The 6,185-nt window shown below is 35.6% G+C and overlaps 1 long non-coding RNA gene across 1 annotated transcript; it reads left to right on the top strand.

Annotated features, from left to right (window-relative positions):
- The first annotated feature begins 687 nt into the window (after positions 1-687).
- On the top strand, positions 688-1,287 carry LOC147524615 (uncharacterized). Its single transcript, XR_015197050.1, has 2 exons — positions 688-793; positions 1,078-1,287. It is a non-coding gene; the product is annotated as an uncharacterized LOC147524615 (long non-coding RNA).
- Positions 1,288-6,185: the final 4,898 nt, after the last annotated feature.

Below are 6,185 nucleotides of genomic sequence, written 5' to 3'. Positions count from 1 at the left end.
TCTGGTACGCGAGGTATATGTATATATATTTTATTGAGTTCAATATTACTCTTTTCAAACCCCTCTATGTTTGAATTGTTCACATAGATTGAAGTTTGTGCAAACCGCGACTAGAATCCATGTACTTTCTTAACGCCTATATATGGTTGTATATGATTCATTGGGTTTTGGTAATTATTAACGTAAGTGCAAAAAAAGTATATTTTCTTGATTCAACTAGAGGTGTCCTTGATATAAAGCTAAGATGCATGGTGAACACGTGAGTTGATGAATCTTATTTTTATTTTGTATGTCATATATGCAAACAACTTGTAGCTTAATTGTAAAGTTCATTTTTTTAGTGGGATGAAAACATTAGCATTAAGTGAAGGAAAAATAGTGGAACCAGAGTGGGACTATGTTAGGTAAATATACAGTACTTGATTGTGAAAGATTTACTTAGTGTATTGAATGTGTTTTGACAATTTGTTTATGTTTTTGTGTAGTGCCCAATTCAACCAGGAGGAAACGAGTGTGGATATTATGTCTTGCGGTTCATGAGACATTTTATGATGGATCCTAGTCAATCAATTAAGACGAAGGTTATCAAGTCTTTCTTGCTAATATATTCTAAAATATCTATGTAATTCTTTATTGTAAACGAATATCACATATATTAAATTCTTTGTTGACTTGACGTACTTGTGTAGCTAATGGAGCTGGCCAACACTATCACCTATACCACTGCTGAGTTTATTGAAATTCGTATGGAGTTTATTGACTTTATCGAATGATTTATCTCGCCAAGCCAAAGGTATGTGTATGTATTGCGATAATAGTATTTTGTATGTTTTTATTTTGTTTGCTGCTTTGAGGTATGGGATGATTTTAAATGTAGTAGTGTATATCTTGAACTACACAGTCCATTTGCATTGTAGGTATTTTCATTTATTTTTTCTTCAATTGTGAGAGAACTAAACTAGGTCTCATAGCATTGTTATCCTCATGCCTATATAAAATAGTCGGTTTTTGGTCAGTGGCTTGAGCTTTTGGTAGCAAATTTACTAATAATGTTTCTTTACTTTATTTGTTTCTTAGGTTTGACAACGTTCGATCGATCGATGGATAATACTTAATTTGTTGATGATGGAGTTGATTAGAATGATTTTTAGCTTGGTTGAATGTGCTATCAAATAAATATATCTAACATTTTTCAGTGATGTTGGATAAATAATAAATTGATGTAAGGAATAAGTATTTTTGAATGGTTTGAAAATATATGGATTGAAGTTACTGTGGGTGTTCTAATTTTATTTTTGAAAATTTTATAGCTGTTTTATTGGTGAAATAAATTTACAAGTTAGGAATTGAATTACAGGTTATTATACAGTATTTTTTACTGAAAAAAATTTAATAATAATAATAATAATATAAATAAAAAATAGATAAAAATAAAAAATAGATGACGGTTGTAGAAGAACTGTCACAGTGTAAATTATTTGTTGATAGGCATTTTATGACGGTTCTACAACAATCAATGGGTATTTCATGACGGTTTCGATGTGAACTGTTAGAAAATATTGTTAATTTCTTGACGATTCTAACTATAATTAATGACGGTTACATATGAGGTGTCATAATAAAATTTACCTACTATGACGTTTTAAAGACTAATACATGTCATAATGGGAGGATCTTTTACAACGTCTTTCTATGAACCGTCATAAATTTAATGACGGTTTTGGTTGACTTTTTATGACACCCTCAGTAATGACGGCTAGTTTTTCAATCAGAAAGTGTCATGATATATATTTCATGATAGTTAAAAATTGTCATAAAAAACCTTTTTTTTAGTACTGATTCCATCTCTGAGGCTGTGGGAGATTCCCTAGCATTTTGTTTATAGATACCATGTGGTATCTATTGCTTAGAGATACGAATCTCTTCTACAGATTGATTATACTAGGAAATAGATTCAGTTTCAGAAACTGAATGTCTAGAAGATTGTGGTATAGAAATCTTATAAGATGATCTCAAAGACAAACTTCTTTTAATAATAGGTTTTTTAAAGTTTAATATCACTTCACCTTTAGTAGATTAAATTATTTGATCCAAATTATTATTAATGATTGGCTGCAGCTGGACAGCATTCCTAACTGTCCATGATTCCAGGAAATGAATTTCATTCCAAGGGATCATCCTAGGTGTTGCTACACTAGAAGTTAATAGATTAGTATCACTACAACATAAATGGCATTTCCCATCACTTAAAAAGTGATGTCAAAAGAAAAAAGGGGGTTAGCTTTATATCCATGGGGACCTTGAGTGAGCGACAGGGGGTTACTTAAGCATATCCTAATTCCTGTATCTAGTGCTCCATAGTTACCTTTGTATAGCAAATTTTAGTAGGTGAGAATTCTTATCGCAATCTTCCCTCCTTTTTTATGCGAAACAGGTTAGGAACTCAACCTCTTCGTTCTCATCTGTGTAATCTTTCAAGTTCGATCTCTCTGGTAAATCCTCAAGTCTGAGTTCAGAGAGATAGAAGCTTCCTTTCCTTCTGGTGAAATCCTACACTGAGTAACAGTGTGAGTTCAGTTAAGGAAGCCACTCTGTGCAAATCTATCCTTCAGAGTTTTCTAAACCATCATGTTTTTTTTTCTTACTACCTCTATTGGTAAAATCCTTCACTGGTTTATAGTGATAGTTCAATAGGGGAAAGGTTGTTAGTATGTTTTCTATATGGCATCTACGAGTAACCCACACCCTCCTCCGATGTCATCAGTTCTAAATAATGTTGATGCTGGTGTACGAACAAATGCATAGACTAATTCTTGGAGTGCACTGTTCGGTAAGAATGGGGGTCAGGAAGCGACAGTAGCTTCCAAAGAGAACACTCCAATCTATGTAGGAGAAGTACCTCAGTTTCCTGAATATCTGCTTGAGCAAGGTATCCAGCAATGGGATGAGTACCTGGTGGGATATTTTTTGGACTCGAGGCTCTCGTATCCAATGGTTAAGGATTTATTGGAGAAAAAATGGAAGCTTAAAGGAGCTATTCTATATGACCTTTATGAGCCCAGAGGATCGACAGATGGTACTCGAAGAGGGGCCTGTATTCATTGCGGGTAGTGTTTGTTGTGAAACCATGGACGGTTGTGGTAGATAATTACAGAAATAAGGTGGCCTCAGCTCCAGTCTGGGTAAAGTTGATGGATGTTCCAAAGGAGATGTGGACATTTGATGTGTTGTCTTACCTTGCTAGTTTGGTTGGAGGAACTCCTATGTCTATGGATGATGCGATTGCTAAACGGAGAAGGTTATCATTTGCGAGATTTTGCAAAGAGTTTCCTGTAAATCATGTGTATAAGGAATCTATCAAAGTGAAGGCTGGAAATCGGGAGTTGGTAATACCAATTGAATACCCATGGAAGCATGTGTCCTGTAGTCCTGTAGTAAGTGCAACCGGTTTGAGCATATTGAGGACAAATGAGCAGGAAGGACTACTCGGGTGTGGACAAGAAGAACTATACTACAAAATGCAGCTGAGGTGCACACAGAAAGCCAACACAAGGAGGTGCAATGTAATCCAAATGCAGCTGAGGGCCAAAAAGTAAGCGAGCAGGTGGATGTTAGAGGGACAAAACAAGTAGTTAGGGGTAATGTGGAACCTTTAGCAGTGATGGTTGCTAATAGCCACAAGATGATCACAAGGCCTGTTGAGAACCAAGAAAATCTTGCTATAGTTGCTACAGGGGATAGTACAAACCAGCAAGGTATATGGTTAGAAAGGGCAGAAAGTGCAGAGTCTGAGATCAGGCAAGTTAATACGGTATCTCCTGGAAGAGTGGAGTGTATGTATGTTGAAGATGGCTGATAAGAGCACAAAACTGTAGTTTTAACCCCTTTAACAATATCACTTTTAACCAATTATGTGATTAATAAGTAAGAGTTAGTACAGCTTGATAGGGTTATATACTAAAAGCATTACTTTTGTATTAACTTTAATTCTTTATATTTTGAATGAGAATCATATGGGCAAATGTTATGCATATTACAATGTTATTAGTTATATACATGTGTCTAATAATTTATGTTGTAGATGATATGGTGTGAACACACAGAAGATCATATCATCAGTACCTTATAAAGTATAAGTAATCATTCACAACCTCAATGGATTTGGACAAACCATTAGTACGGTTGTAGTATAATCTGGTATTAGTCTATCTTGACTATAGGATTACACTAGTACACTTTGTGTGTATTGAACAGGACCAAGTGAGGTTGTTTCTCCTTATACTGATTATATAAGAGAACAAACACTCTGTTATTATGGATGCTTGTCCTCCTAATCCGGATATAATAACGGGAACTTACATGCATTGTACATTGCTTTAAATCATCAATGAGTGAGATTCATTTGTGAATCAACAAACTCGATGGATTGGGTAATGATATTGTATGTAAGGTGTGTTGTTGATTATAGAAGGAATCTGTGTGCCGCAAGAAGTCGGGTTGATGATGTCCCCTTGAGGAGCTCAAAAAGATTGTCATGTAAACCCTACAAGTGGATTTATTCCGACATGACAATGAGGTTGAGTGGTACTACTCAAGGACATAAGAAGTTGATTAATGTAGTTGTCAGTAACTTGACTTAATCAACGGACATTCGATATCTTAAACATGGGGAGATCAACGAGCATATAATATGGAGCCCATAAACACTGACATGTAATTTGGGATTAGGGTGGTAGTGCAACAATGGCCTTTAGTGAAATAAGCCATTTGTTGACGGACTGGGGCGTGTGTTCGGGGCGAACATAGGAAGCCCAAGCCCGTCAGGAGGCCCAACCCTAATTTCTCCTCATGTTCCCTGTTGTAGCCTATAAATAGAATACTCTCTCTCTTGCCAAAATTTACTATTCATTGTTCTGAAAAAGAGGCAAGAAAAGTAGATCTGAATTCGTTTCTAATCTTGAGAGAAATAAGGGGATTGGTAGATCATTGCCCACACAACGTCCAATCTGTTCTAAAGGAATACAACAGAAGATCAAGAGGTTGATTGTTGATACGGATTCATAAAGCTTGGATTCTCAGAGTTATCAAAACTGGATCTAAAATGTATGCTCTCTATCCAAATCATGAAAACCCATTAATTCCGCTACGCGTGGTTCTCGCGGTTTGTAGAAATATTTGCATTCTGAATAATGGTTTTTACACTACTATCGTGTTCTTATGTATTTTAGGCATTTGAGTCGAATATGTGCAGAAATGCGCCCCTTTTGCGAGATAAAGGAGCAAGGGTGGGTTGCTAGGAAGTTCTGTGATTAAAGGCCAAGATTCAAGGAGAAAAAGCCTTTTTAAAGCCCGGTCAAAGCTGAAAAGTCAAAGTCAACGTGGGTAGAAACAGCGCACAAAAGTTAGTAGAACTTCCGAACACCGTATCTTTGGACTCAGACCTCAGAATTGGGCCTACCTTATGTCAAAACGACCGGCTCGGAAAGTTCTTTCCAATGGTCCAAGCCTTGATCTAATTAGATGAGCAAAAGTGAGAGAAAAGTCTATGGAAGTCAAATCCAACCTGAAAAGGCATCTGTGGACTGAAGAATTGGGTTATGGGCTCGATTCTCCGGCCCAAAACATGGCTCCTTAGCCCATGCACGAAAAAGTGGGTCTGGTCTCCTCCATTTGTATGAAGAAGACTTAGCTCTTAAGGATAGTTAGATCTAGATTATAAAATTAGGTTAGACTCCATTAATTAGTTCCAATAGCTTCTTTTAGATCTAGTTTTTACCTTGAATTAATTAGTGTTAGAACAAAGTAGATTATTATTTAGAATCACAATTACTTTTAGAATTCAAGTAATTAGTTCTATTACCTTGTTTTAATTTAGATTTAGCTTTGTAGCCTCCATTAGAACCATTTAATAAAAGCTTAATTATTATTCAATTCAATTGCTTCTCTTTCTATTATGTATTCTTTTCATTATTTTGTTCATGATAGTCCCATGAATCAAAGCTAAACTTCCGTTAGAGGGAATTGAATGAAGCTTTGAGAGGACTCGATTTGTTAGTATAGATTTGTTGTTTAGATATTAAGTTTATGTTTTTCTTGACTTAGAGATAAGAAGAGTTTAACCTAAGCTAGAGAATAGTGAGTTTGCCATGAGAATGGGAACAAGCTTTCTCTCATGCTAATTATTT

The sequence above is a fragment of the Coptis chinensis genome, chromosome 1 (genome assembly GCF_015680905.1).
Source record: "Coptis chinensis isolate HL-2020 chromosome 1, ASM1568090v1, whole genome shotgun sequence".
NCBI lineage: Eukaryota > Viridiplantae > Streptophyta > Magnoliopsida > Ranunculales > Ranunculaceae > Coptis > Coptis chinensis.
Note: the sequence above shows the minus strand (reverse complement) of the source record. Positions and strands in the feature narration are given on the sequence as shown.